Source organism: Stenella coeruleoalba, assembly GCF_951394435.1.
Source record: "Stenella coeruleoalba genome assembly, chromosome: 3".
Classification (NCBI taxonomy): Eukaryota; Metazoa; Chordata; class Mammalia; order Artiodactyla; family Delphinidae; genus Stenella; species Stenella coeruleoalba.
In genome coordinates this window covers 48,787,043-48,801,769 of record NC_137148.1, presented here as the reverse complement: position 1 = coordinate 48,801,769, position 14,727 = coordinate 48,787,043, and the positions used below count along the sequence as shown (strand labels likewise).

Below are 14,727 nucleotides of genomic sequence, written 5' to 3'. Positions count from 1 at the left end.
AATAGTTCCTATCCATCTAATGATAGCTGACAATTATTGAATGCTTATTATCTACTTGGCCCTGTTCTAAGTGCTTTACCTTAAATCCTCACAATAACCACACGAAGCAGATCCCATTATTAGCTTCATTTTTCTAATCTTTGAAACTGAAGGCTTTGAAACTGAAGTTCAGAGAAGTGAAGTAGCTTGTCCAAGTTTGTGCAGCAAGTCTGAGGCTAAGCTGGGGTATGAATCTGAAGTCTGTCTTCAGAATTCATGCTACCCTGTCTGCTACTGCCTGTCATTAATGGACTAACAAAATATGGCCATTTAATTATATGCATGCAAATTATAATTGTTCATATTTTGTTCCCAGATGTAGACCATCTTGGTATTTTCTGTTTCACTGAATTTCTAAGCAAATGAAAGTCAATAATCCCCTTAGTGTTGACCAGGTAGACTGGAGTGCCTTTTGGGGTCAGCACCTCTGCACTTTAAAGCTGACCCTGCCACCTACTTGACGTGTGGCCTTGAACAAGTCACTTAACCTTTCTTGTTTCTCATCTCCAACTTCTATCATTGGGCATTTACAGAGGATTTGTTGCCATAGTAATACAAAATAATACTGACCTATCTCTCAGGAGTGAGTGTCATGGGGATTAACTAATTTACAGCTGTGAAGAGCTTTCAACATATGAACTGCTAAACAACAGTGAGATCGTAAAGAGAATTTAAAACACCATCAGCTTGTGGAGTGTGCCCATTTGATGCCCATCATTATATGTTTAACTATTAGCATTACTACTCATAATAAACTTTTATGAGGTACTTTAGGTGGTTGGAGTGTTTTTATGAGAGCTAATTAGTTGTTCCAACCAGTTCTATGAGGTAGGTCAGTATTTGTATCATCCCTGTTTTGGAAATTACATTAAATTGGTGCACGCGTCATTAAAAAAATCTTAAACTTCTAGATAAAAGCATTCCGTGATTGGAGACAATTCTCATACAGCCATCACTCCTAACACAAAGCTCCAGTGGTAGGGCAATGGGAGTGGATTCTGCATGTGGTGCCAATATATAATGTTGGCAAATCTTTTTATTTTTAATTGTTTTGATGTTTGCACATTAAATAGGTGGTGAGTCTTGTTCTAGGTTCTTTCGTGTATCAGTCAGGGTGCATTTCAGAAAATTGATCCCATTCTAGATATTTTAAACAAATTTAATACAAGAAATTGGTTACATGTGTTTTGGATGGGTTATAAGAGCAAATAGGAGAATTAGGTGCTAGGAGAACAATTAGGAAGAAGAGGTCATACCCAGAAACTAGTAACTTCAGGAATCAGTCCCATTTCCAAGGACTGGGGGAAGAAAAGGGAGGAGATCAAGTTTGCAGAGTCCTGGAGCATCAGCTGCTGCTGGGCTAGAACCACAGAGAGAAGCTCCACTGTAGGAGCTAGAATCACAAAGGGAGGCAGTCATGTCCAAAGATGCTGCCCAGAGCACAAAACAACAGCTTCTCCTCTGCTCCTACCCTCTAATCTTGCACAAGTGCTTCCTATCAGTAGAAATTAATAGGAAGTCTTGGGCAAGGGAGCCTGGGAAACATGCTTGTAGGTTTCTAACTCTAGCTTCACAGAGTTAGGTGGAGGAGGATGGATGCAGGGTTGAGAGAGAGCAGGTAAGTAACTGGCCTGTCTCTTAAGTTCACTAAATTTTTCCTGGTGATCAGGGGGATTCAGAAGCTTGCTCCAAGGCCTTTACACCAGCAAGCTGTAGACCTGCTATTCAAGCTCAGGCTTGCCAACTCGAAGTGTAATGTGTATTTCCAGTGCCACATTCCATCTCTCTCTTAGTGTGCTCACCTTCCCTGTGAGGCTCCAGTGTCATGTGGTAAGAATGTTCATCTCTACCTATCGTCAAGGGTGGAATGAGGATTAAATTAGATCATGTACATAAAAGCACTCGGTCGTCACTAATGCAACCCACAAATGAAAGCTAGTTTTGTAATTTGTAAATAAATTTTACAAAAATATCTGTAAACTAAGTCCAAGATTAAAATGAGATTTTGTTACTGACCTTTTGAAGTCGGACCCCAGCAAAGGTCCTCCCGCCCAGTGTTGTTTGAGCCAATAGAGCAAGACGGAGCCTGATTCAGAAGCAAAGGAAGGTTTTCTTCTTTGATCAGAGGCTGGAGAGGTGGAAGCTCAAGCTCTACAGCACACCCTCTCCCCGCAGGCCGTGGGCTGCGCTGCTCCATAGGGATCTCCTCAGCGGGGAGGGGGCGGGGTTCTCCCGAGGTGGGCGCAGCTGCGCAGCTCGGGCGCGCGTGCAGCGTCTCTGCGCACGGCCCGCTGCCGCCATGTTGGATCGGGGTGTGGTGCACAGGCTTACTCCCCACATTCAGCAAGCTGAGGAGTTCTGTAGAACGGGGTGCGAGGCCTCTACACGCGACCCCCTGTGAGCAAGTGAAACTAGACTGAGCACAAAGGATAAAAAGGTTAGACTTTCATTTTAACTACGCAGATTCTATTTTTATTTTCTGGGAATTGTTAATGGGCTTCGCTGGTGACAATTTCTCTTCCCTTAGAATGTAGTTGGATCACCTTGTATCTGGACCGTGGCTGAAAATTGAGTGTGTGTGGGGACTGCCTTTCAGTTGGTAGTTGCTCTTCTTGTTGGGTTCAGATGGAGCTGAAGAATTACTTTTACTGGAGGTTCGAGAATTGCTTGCGGCTTTTAATTTATTCTGACTGGCTTTTAAACATGTTGCCAGGTTTTAGTCATACAATCCTTATTTTCAAATAAGTATCATTACATTATTAATAATAATCCCATTGCATAGAACAGGAACTGAGATATAACACATGTTCATTAAATAGTTGGTGAGAAAGAAATAACAGATCTCTAGACTCCTGATTTCCACTTTCTGAGTGGGAGTGGTGGTGTATCGGAAGGAACATTCTTGGCTGGGTAAACCGAGGCCAATTATTTACCTCTCTGAACACAATAGGAGTGTGAGTTTGAGGATAATTGTGATAATGTGTGTTAAAGTGTTTGGTAAATAAAGTGCTGTCCCAATGTTAAGGGCTACTGCCGCGTTGTCTTGCTGCCTCCTGGACTATATAAAAATATGGCTTTGCAAACACTGAGAAATCCTTATGAGGAAACAGGACTCTGTAGCGTCCTATCATCTGTCATTCCCCAATGTCATGAACTGTGCTTAGTGTTTATGCCCACCCTTCCCCATCGGAGACAATGAAATCACTCTTATGGCTGTTGTTTTCCCAAGTGACAGCCTGATCATTTGTATTGCTCTGAGGAAGGCTATGCTGGAATCACTCATCCCAAACCCCTGTTTTTCATCCATCACTTTTTGGCTGCAAAACCCCATGGAGGAGACAATATCCAAATTGCTTTCAATCCAATAACTCACCCCAGACAACAATAAAAACAATGACAACAAATTTAAACCCAAGCACTGGATGTTAAGTGACCCATGCATTGGAAGGTGAGCAACCATTTGCAGGGATCCTTGTACCACCTTTGATCTGTTTGTTTAAGATGCCGGGCTACAGTCTATGGTTGTCATCTCTGGAAGCTTTTTCTTTTCTTGGAAGTGATCCAACTACTTTCTCTCTCTCTAGGCTCGAGACTGCTATCCTCCCTTTGTTTAAGCTGGGTTGGCAGGGACTCAAACTCTGCTACCTCTCCCTTCCCCTGTGGCCTGAGAGCCTGAGGCCACTCAGGGCCAGAGGCATATTTTAAAATGAAGTCTAGAGCTAAGTCTCCCTCCTTTTGGACAGAGCCCAGGTTCCAGAGTCCATTCTTCTGCCCAGACTGATATCCTGGTCAGCAGCTGATCTTGATACATTTTCTTCTGGCTAGTGGTCCTAATGTGGACTGGAAGAGGGACCCACAGAATCAAGTGATTCCTGATTTTCTGGGCATCCCCTTTCATGTCAATGAACCATGCACAGGAATGCTCTATTATGCAGCAGTGATCGAGTGTGCATTTCTCTTGACTAGAGAAAGGTGATGAACAATAATGGCCCCATTAAATTCCATCCTCAGTATTTGATGGACTGGGAGAGAGCTGCAGGAGAGATGCGTTTGATTTCAACTTCTCAGTGCCGGAGATACTTCAAAAACAGTTTGTGGGTAAATAATACAAGTCTCCAAAATCAGTGTGCTTACCAAAAGGTAACTACACCCAAAGGAAGCATTTCTGTTTGAATTTAATTGAGTTAAAATTAGCGTTCCCTTTCTTTTGATGGCTCCATTCTTGTTTACTGGGAAAACATTTATAGCAAAACACATACTGCGTGTGTACCTGGGCATTGATATTCTCGCTGGCAAATACTCTCCACCACAGTGCCTGGATACATATTTGCCTCAGAGACCTGAACAACTCTGAAAGAACTGTTCAAGTCTCCCAAGGAAACACTATCTTTACTTGACAAGAATGATGCCGATGTTTAAAATCACCTTCAGAGCACTCCTAAGGGTGTTCCTTGGCCTCTCAAGCTACTGAACTTGTGGAAAACGGCAGAAAATATTCTGCTAGGAAAGTGTTACTGTTAAGCTGTATTGTTGGTTTCCCCTTTCTTCATTTTTGCGGGGATGGAAAATAAGAGAAGACAGGGTAATTGGTTGTCTAATAAGGACTGTTTGTCTAGAAACAGATTTTTGTTGTTGTAATCCCTTTGTTGCTTCTTCATCTGAAAGGAGAATATTCTTTAGGGAATTCGTAGCATGCAGAGAATTCTATGGGTGATGGATGTACATGAACATTTTAGATAAAGGTTCTAATTTACCTTATAGTTCTTATTCTTCAAACAGTTGAAAGACAAATTTGTGTGTGTGTGTTTCCTTTTTACAAACGTGATGCTTGTTCATTGTGGAAAATGAATAAATAGAAAGAAGAAAATAAATATCAGCCTTAATCATACCACCCAGAGGTAATTTTTTAATGTTCCTTCTAAGTATATCTATAACCTATGGTGTAATATTTTAGTAAAAAAGGGATCATATGAGATATCCTTTACATAATTTTAATTCACTTTCATTCACTTATTATAGTAAATATGTATTTCCATGTGCTACATTATTATATTAATACCTTTATAGAATTTTATCATGTGATATACCAAACTTCCAAACTGTAATGTTTTGGTAAATATCCTGGAAGCTGTGGTTTGGTGTTTCTTTAGGATAAATGGCTAGAAATGGAAGGTCTGAATCAAGTGATATGCAGAATTTTTAGGCTTTTGATATATATTGTTAAATTTCTATCCATAAGTGTTGTGCCAGTTTTATTTTATTTTAGCACCAGAAGTGTAAGAGAGTGACCATTTCCTCAAATCTTCACCAACATTAGGCATTTAAAAATATCTTACAGGCTTCCCTTGTGGCGCAGTGGTTGAGAGTCTGCCTGCCGATGCAGGGGACACGGGTTCGTGCCCCGGTCTGGGAAGATCCCACATGCCGCGGAGCGGCTGGGTCCGTGAGCCATGGCCGCTGAGCCTGCACGTCCGGAGCCTGTGCTCCGCAATGGGAGAGGCCACAACAGTGAGAGGCCCATGTACCGCAAAAAAAAAACCAAAAACAACAAAACATCTTATTAACCCTCTGGGAAATATAGGGTGAGGGATAGACCACTCAAAACTGATGCAGCAGTAAGAACACTAACAAAAACATAATTGGTGCCTGTTATGGACTGAATTGTGTCTACCCACCCCCCCATTTATATGTTGAAGCCCTAAACCGCAGTGTGACCATGTTTGGAAATAGTCTTTTAAGGAGGTAATTAAGGTTAAATGAGGTCATAAGAGTGGAGCCCTAATGAGATAGGATGGGTGTCCTTTTAGGAAGAGTAAGAGACACCAGAGAGTGCTCTGCACACACAGAAGGTCGTGTGAGGACACAATGAGAAGGTGGCCCTCTGCAAGCCAGGAGGAGAGGCCTCACCAGACACCAACTTTGTGGGCACCTTGATCTTAGACTTTCACCTTCCAGAGCTGTGAAAAAATAAATTTCTGTTGTTTAAGGCACCCAGCCTGAAGTCTTGTTATGGCAGCCTGAGCTGACTTATACAGTACTCTTGTAGATTCTTGGCAAAGCCCAGGTAGTTGGCATGGCTAGAGGCCACTAGGGGGTATTTAAGAAGCACAAAAAACAATCCAGTGGAAACGCTGACTTGAGGACACTGAGATAATGTAGATGGAAGTGGAGCTCTGAGTTAGTGAGGCTACTGTGGGCACAGAAGGAAGTGCAACCGGCCACAAGCTAAAAGCCATGCAGGTGCTTCTCTCTGCAGGCATACCTCAGAGATATTGCAGGTTTGGTTCCAGACCACAGCAATTAAGGGACTATCACAATAAAGTGAGTCACACAACTTTTTTGGTTTCCCAGTGTATGTAAAAGTTATGTTTACACGATACTATAATCTCCTGTGTGTGCAATAGCACTGTCTAAAAAAATGTACACACCTTAATTAAAAAATACTTTATTGCTAAAAAAATGCCCAAACAATTACAATAGTAACATTAAAGATTACAGATCATGGATCACCATAACAAATATAATAATAATGAAAAAGGTTGAACTATTGCAAGAATTACCAAAATGTGATACAGAGATACAAAGTAGACATATGCTCTTGGAAAAATAGTACTGACCCACTTGCTCAACACAAGGTTGCCACAGATCTTCAATTTGTAAAAAGATATAGTATCTTCAAAGTGAAATAAAGCAAATGCAATAAAACAAGGTATGCCTGTATTTATTTATTTTTTAATAGAACTAAAAGGGCTCTGCCTGTATAGCAGCCGAGCTGAGGGCTTTTCCTTTTATTTCCTCCTATTATTCTGGCTCCCCTTGCTTAAGAAAAAACCCATATATAACCTAATATCCATATTTTACTGACATAAGTCCCCTATATATCAATCATGTATAAACTAGTTGCTGTTTTAGAAACATATTTTATAGCAGAACTGATTGTAACCCACTCTGTGACCTCAGTTTCCTCAACTGTAATTTAAGGACGTTGGAAAATACCGGAGAGTTTTTTTTTTTTTCCTAAATTTATTTATTTATTTACTTTTGGCTGCGTTGCGGCAAGTGGGGGCTACTCTTCATTATGGTGCACGGGCTTCTTCTTGTGGTGGCTTCTCTTGTTGCGGAGCATGGGCTCTAGGCGTGCGGGCTTCAATAGTTGTGGCACGTGGGCTCAGTAGTTGTGGCTCGTGGGCTCCAGAGTGCGGGCTCAGTGGTTGTGGTGCACGGGCTTAGTTGCTCCACGGCATGTGGGATCTTCCCGGACCAGGGCTCTAACCCGTGTCCCCTGCATTGGCAGGCAGATTCTTAACCACTGCACCACCAGGGAAGTCCCTATCAGTGAATTTTAAAACTTGTGCATTGAATAATAGCTAAAGGCTGCATTCTCCTCTCTCCCAGGGGTGGAGGTTGGACTGTGGGGCTGTGGGGCTGGGGTTGGTTGTGATGTTAATCTTGCTGGGATCTGGTACCTCCCCCTTCCTTGCTTTAACAGAACAACCCTGCTTGTTGTTTTACATAATCATGTTTACGTATGATTTTATTTGGAGAAAAAGGTCTGTTATGGACTCAACGTTTGTGTCTCCCCAAAATTCATATGTCGAAATCCTCACCCCCAAAGTGATGCTATTTGGAGGTGGGACCTTTGGGAGGTACATAGGTATTGAAGGTACCTATGTACCTAATGAATGGGATTTGTGCCCTTAAAAAAGGGACCCCAGAGAGCTCTCTTGCTCTTTTCCACCATGTGAGGATAAAATGAAAAGATTGTAATCTGCAACCTGGAAGAGGGCTCTTGCCAGAACTTGACCGTGCTGGTGCCCTGATCTTGGACTTTCAGCCTCTAGAACTGTGAGAAATAAATGTCTGTTGTTTATAAGTCACTCAGTCTGTGGTACTTTGTTGTAACAGCTTGCAATGACTAAGACAAGGTCTTTCATCTTAAAAGACCTAAAAATCTTAGGACAGGATGACATTAAGTTACCTTCCAGTGGTGTTTCTGTGATCTCTAAAATTGGTTTATTACTTGTGTAAGACTTTGCATAGTTTACAGCACTCCTAAACATACATATTCTCATCTATTCTATACATTCCCTCCTTGAAGTAGTAAGGATGTGTACCGTCACTCTCATTTCATATACTTGGAAACATTACGTGACTGCTCAAGGTATTACAACTAGCTACCAATAGAACCAGAACTTAAACTCAGGTCTTCTGACTCTAAACTTCATCATTTTCCCACTACTCCTGTGAGAAGGAGCTAAGAGTTACGTTCTTAGAAGCTATAAGGGAAGTAAGGAAAAGAGTAATCCTAATATTTAAAAGCCCAATTAAGAAGTAAAATAAGTTACATGTGTTTTTATTTTTCAAAAGATAATTCTATAAGATTGTTTTTCCATTTATTTATCATTCTTGTTAATCTTAATAAGAGTTATGTCTTTTTGGACATAGGGTCTAGAATGGTCATTACTATGAATCTAGTGAGTTTGAATAGAAGGCCATCATTTTAGGAACTGCAGATAAACACAGAACTCAGTCAGCATACTCTAATTGCAAATAAGGAATCCAAGGGAAAAGGCTTCCTGAGCTTTGAATTTGCAAACTAACATTTAGGAACTTGCAAGCATATCTTCCCCAAATGCTCACCTCCCTTTTCCAGTCTTTATATCCTCTTCATAGCCAGTAACAAATTATGCTTTCCTCTCTTCAATTCCATCATCTTTTATTTCATGAAATACAAATTTTGCATATTGTCAAAGGACCTACTTTACTCATGTAAACAGACTCGTTTCCAGTTTCTACCTACATGCACATGAATTGACTGGAAAAGTCTTCATTGTCCTTCACCAGAGTCCTCCAATCTGGATTTCAGTCTGTTTACTGCTTAAAAATGTCTGTCTTTGAACTAAACCCTCAGGTTGTACTAGTTGCTAGCTGAAAGTGACTCTTATGTGCTGCTTACCTATTTTTGGCATAAGATCATTGTACTTCAGGGCCCCTCATAATGCTTAGCTGCAGGAATGCTGTTCTATCATTTGCTTTCTGTTGAGCCACAAGAATTTCCACCGAACAGAGTAGTCCCTGTTTCTGACTGTGTCCCTCTCTGTTCTTATCTCTGCCTTTCTCTTTTCCTCCTTCTCTCACCTCTTCTACACTTACATTCCCCATTGTGGCTGCAGGGAACATGAAGAAGAACCAGAATTCAGCTCTGATTTGACATTTCTCTGGAACACTTGGTAGGCAGCATGGTGTGTGTCCCAGAGATGGACATACATTTTCCCTTTCCATACATTTTCCTTTTCCTGGATTCGGAATAAGGAATAATCAAAGGAGGCATTCCTCCATTCCGCTGAGAGAGCAAAAGCCTGGAGCCAAATATATCCTCTGATTTTATGGATGTACAAACCCGCAAAAGCTTAATGGAAAGGAACTTGGAAGGCGAGGAAGATGATCGAATTGCTTTAGGCTCCCTGCTTGATTACTTTTAGGTACTGAGTTCGTGTGTCAATTTGTGTGACTGATTTAATGGTTTCCCTTTATGACATTGTTAATCATAACTTATATTTGTGTAGTGCTTTATGGTTTTCAAAGTATTTTTTTTTTTTTTTTTTTTTTTTTGCGGTACGTGGGCCTCTCACTGTTGTGGCCTCTCCCGTTGTGGAGCACAGGCTCCAGACGCGCAGGCTCAGAGGCCATGGCTCACAGGCCTAGCCACTCCGCAGCATGTGGGATCTTCCCGGACCAGGGCACAAACCTGTGTCCCCTGCATCGGCAGGCGGACACTCAACCACTGCGCCACCAGGGAAGCCCTCAAAGCATTTTTATATCCATTATCTTATCAGGTCTCATAACAAACTGGGGAAGATACACTTGCCAGAAGAATGGTCTCTTTTTGCTGGGAAAGTCATTTTCTTTGAGCGTGCATCTTCAAGAAGGGATGCATGAAGAATGTTGGGAGAGGAGGGAGATACCGAGCCAGCAAAAGTCAGCTGAATCCACAGGGGCTGGGCAGATGTCACCCCGCCCCGGCCCCTTCACACCTTGGGTGGGAGTAACCAGCCTTAACTCAATTTAGTAAAGCATCACTTTAGTCTCATTAAATCACTTTGCTGAACAAAGGGTTATATCCAACACACCAGCCTAGGATTTGCACATTTCTGACCCAGTGAGTATCAGTGGGAGCTTCCCTATCTCACCCACCAGTATCAATCTCCACCTAGTTTTTATTATTAACTATATTACTTCCTTGGCAACTGCTGTAGCTTTGGAAGACTTTAACTCTCTAAAAATTTACAGCTGAGTTCCTCCAGAGGCCTACAAATAAGGCTGGTGGTGATTGGAGCAACTCCCTTGTTTTTCTTTCTTGTAGCCAGTTGTAACATAGTCCCAAGCCTCTATGTACCTATAGTTGTTAGCAATAGAACACGGAAAATTTCCTAATTCCTTTCTCTCTTACGTGTACATCTACCTCTTATCCAGCTCTGTGACATAGACAGGGTAACTACTATCATTTCTTATTTATAATGAGAAAACCATGTTAGGAGTTTACATCATTTGTTCACATATAATTTGGTGGAGCCAGGAGTGGTACTAAGATCAGCTAGCTCCCAAGTTAGTTATTTTTCCACTGTATAGAAGAACTCAGTTTGGTGCCCCTTCCTCTCTTCCTCCTTTTTAAAAGTTTTCAGAAACAGGCAAAAATCTCAAAAATTTTTTTTCCAAAAAGTTGCTCATTATTTTGCCATTTCATAAAACCACTTCAGCTGCACTTGAAGGCCCTTTAGAGTCAATGTGAAAATGTGTTTATCATTTAGATCTTTTTCCCAGTCCATCGTCCCCGGGTGAATCCTGATAGCCATGATTATAGTGCATGACCTTTCTTTTTTTTTTTGTGGCCGCTTAGAAAACAGGTGAACCTAAGCAGGACGGAGCAAATTGTCTCTCCTGGAAGTTTGGAATTGGAATGAATGGATAGTAGTTATTCATTTTATAGGTCATTTGAACTGAGGACAATTAAACTCTGAGGCTGTGGCCCCCAGACATATACACAGGATGCAGAAGTTAGAGAGGAAAGAAAGAAGCAGGGAGGTGAGAATCCTTATGGCTCTGGAGGAACAGAGCTAGGCAGGCAGCAGGGCCAGCTGCCTCTTTTCTTAACTGCTTTTTCGTGCTTGGCTCCAGGCACACAAGCAGCCAGACCCCACTGTAATTCCTGCTCTTGGAGAGTATAAGACACTGAACAAGTCTTTCTAATTCTTGTTTTTGCTTACGTTATGCTAAAGAGGGTTTCTATTGTAATACTTGTCATCCAAAGAGCTTTAACTTGGATATTCTGAAAAACTACTTTCTGAAATTTTTCACTCCAAGAATTTCTGTTATTGGTCAGGTATAGAAAATATCCTGCCCCAGCCATTGCCATGGATCGCACATCTTTAGCTGCACACATCCCCAGGTGTACATGTCCCCATGTATATGCATCCTGTGGCCTCTGCCCAACTGTGTGGCCAGGAGACAGCATTCCTCAGCTCTGCTGGCCTCAACTTTTTCTTCATCCTGAAGCTCCCAGTGAAGAGGGCAGCCTCCAGCTTGATACTAAATTTCTCCTCATTGATCCCTTCTCATAATTCCCTTTGCTGTTGCATGCCCATTTCCTTCTTCATTTGCAGTCACCCTGTCACTCATTGTTGCTAATGAGTAGTTGGCAGGCATAGAGAAGAGAAGTGGCAGCCAACCTGGCCTTCAGACTGGTAAAAAGCATGTTTTTCTAGAGAGTGAAAACATTATTTGGTAAGAAGCACGTTCCAGCACTGAATATTTCTCTTTCAAAGTCCTGCTGGGCTCCTTTTGTCTCCCAGTGTCTGTGCTTTCCTTGTCACTTCCTCCCACCTTCTTCCCAGATGGAGACTGGCAGGGCCACTTGGTTTGGGGATGGGGCTCCTCTCAAAGGCAGGTGTGGGCCCTGGAGGAGACTCTAATATGATCTTGGGGAAACAAACTGTTAGAGTAATTATAATCATCGGAAAATAATATACGGCTATTTGGAAGCCTTTGAAACCTCAGATTTTTCTAGAGAAAGCCAGTAATTAGCAAGAAATACCAACTTCTCTCTGCTATCCATTCAAAGAGAAGTCTCCTGAACCTTTAGAGTGAACTTATCCTTGTTTTGGATTTAATATTTGTTCCAGAGAAGGATGGGTCTCTTGACACCAATTTCTCTCATTAACTTCAAAGCTCACCTGGGGAATGGTCCACCTACTTTCCTCCCTCCAGAGCTCCTAAAAGCTGGGCATCTGGGACCAGCCCTCTGAGGCTGGACCTTACCTTATTTTTAGAGAGAATTATGGTGCAGACTTCGACAATGATGCTGATTACTTGTTTATTATTCACCGTATACCAAGTAGTCTTCGAAAACACGGTAAAATGCCGCTCAGGTTTTCACAGTCCTCTAAATGCTTCTCAGCCAGAAGAGGGCGTTGTGTCCCTGATTTTTTTTTTTTTTTCTTTTAAACTAAGCAGAAAGCCTTAGGAGAGCAAATGACTTTTAGAGCCACACTGTTCTTTACATGTAAATAACAACACACAACAAAAAGTTCATCTGTTGAAGACAAATAGTCAAAAGAAATATTAGTAAATGCAAACCGGGCAGCTAGCATGGAACGCTGCTCTGGGTACTGAGGTCACAGTGGCTTCCGGTGAACATATTTCTTACGCTGCTAGCTCAGGTTAGAAATGAAGTGACAAAAAATGCAACAAGGGCTTCTTGCTAGTGAGGAGCAGTGGGTAATATATTTGTTTGTATTATGGGATTGCAGTTCTACTAGAAGGAACACTTGACATTTTGATGAGTGCCTCCAGGGAGAAAAGGTACTAACTTCAGAACTTAGTTTTAATTATACTAAGGAGATTACATTATTCAAAAGCATCCCACTGGTAAGGTGCAACATTTCCTGAAACAGTTTAGTGGAAAATGCCACATTAATCAGTTCAATATTTCACTCAGAAGGCTTAATGATGGGAGAAGTTTAAAGTACCATAGCAACGATAATGCAGAAGGGAAGGGAATAAAAGAATGTTCACTTAGAGGAAGAGGTTGAAATAGTTGCTAGTCCCTTTTGTGTCTTTCCCCATTAAAAGCTGGCTGGCTGTGCTAGAAACCCAGTGGGGATCAACATGTGGACCCCACCATTCCTGAAACAGGAGGACCCTGAAAGGCAACAGTGTGAGAGAGGAAGGATGTTATGTTCAAGCCATGTCCTCTGCCCAGGTAGTTCACCGCTGCTCCTCCATTAATGGTCCAGGTTGGTGATGAGTAGCTGCTCTCTTTCTTCCCACAAAGGATCTTTGTAAATGTATAGTATTTGATGTTAAAGGGAGATGGGCAGAATGAGATTCTGGAGTGTTTTGTCTTCTATTCCCATTCTTTCTCCAACTCATATTCTAATTACCTTCTTCACCCTACAAAAGTCCAATGAGAATCTGGCCTGAAAGTCAGAGAGGTATTTAGAAGGTAGGCTCTCATCTGAAAGGGGACCAACACTCCCGGGCCTATTGGGATACTGAGAGACTGGGTGACCATAAAGATTGGAAATTCAATCCAGATCTTAATGTTTGTAAACATACAAGCCAGCCTCATGGTTAGTCAAATTAGAGGAATAATTTAAAAAAAACCAAACAAATCCAGACCCATTGTTCTCATGGGGCAGTAGTCCGGCAAACAGGTGTGAGGCCTTAGCTGAAACCAGTGTGGGGCATGGGTTAGGGAGCAGAAACAATCACTGTGTGTTTTTGTTAAAACTTTTTTGTCCAATTGTTAGTTTAACTTCTGTCTAGCTCTCACCACAAAGAAGCTTGGAAGAAAAACTAAAAATCAATACTAGAATAGCATAGCTAAATTGTCTAGAATGTACACCATGTGAATTTCCCTGCCCTGTTTTCTTTTTTCTATTTCTTACTGTGTGTGCTTGTGGGATCCCTCCTGCTTTGTGGATCAGAGTCACCTTTGTTTTTACCTTCAAAGTTCTCTGCTTCTGCCGTGATACTTTTCTTCCTCTAAGTCACCTTGTTTCTTTCCCAGAAACAGGTGCCTGTGTAACTATACTGTGTGTATTTCCTTTCACATGTATCCTCCACTGAGAGGGTTTAACTTTGGTACTCTCTGAAATACTAGCTAACTTTTCCCAGTTCCAGAATTCCCAAGCTTTTTGTGATAGCATTACTCCATTCTTGCCCTATTCTTGTTTTGCTTCCAAGACTTTATCAAGGTGATATATATTTATTGAAAAAAATTGTAGTGAATCTAGAATTTTGTTTTAAGATGTGCACAATAGCCCGTGAGATTTTGACAACCTTTCAGGGAAACAATAAATACGATTTTACCATTAAAATTATTATTTCGATGTCATGGTAGTAAGGCTGATACACAACATACATCCTTGAAGGAGATATAGGCGGGAATATTCTGTCTCCTAGTGAAGGGGCCTCTATCTTTATCTTAATGGTGTTGGAAAGTCATACTTGGATGTTTCTGTTTTTGTGTTGCTTTGTTTATTATTACACAAAGTCCTTTGTCTGGTTTTGGGCAAATTCTTCAAACTAAATTGAATGCAGAGTGTTTGATTAGCTTGTTTTGAGTTCCTCATTTATTCTGTCTTGGAAGCCCTGAAGCCTGGTCCTGACCAGGAGCAGGGATGCTGA

General features: G+C 41.5%; 1 long non-coding RNA gene across 4 annotated transcripts in view; it reads left to right on the top strand.

Moving 5' to 3' along the window:
- Positions 1-2,389: 2,389 nt before the first annotated feature.
- Positions 2,390-14,727, top strand: part of LOC307185014 — a 224,145-nt gene continuing 211,807 nt past the window's right edge. For all 4 annotated transcript variants that reach the window (XR_013827838.1, XR_013827839.1, XR_013827840.1 and 1 more), the window contains exon 1: positions 2,390-2,476. This is a non-coding gene — a long non-coding RNA (uncharacterized lncRNA). The remainder of the gene's footprint in view (positions 2,477-14,727) is intronic.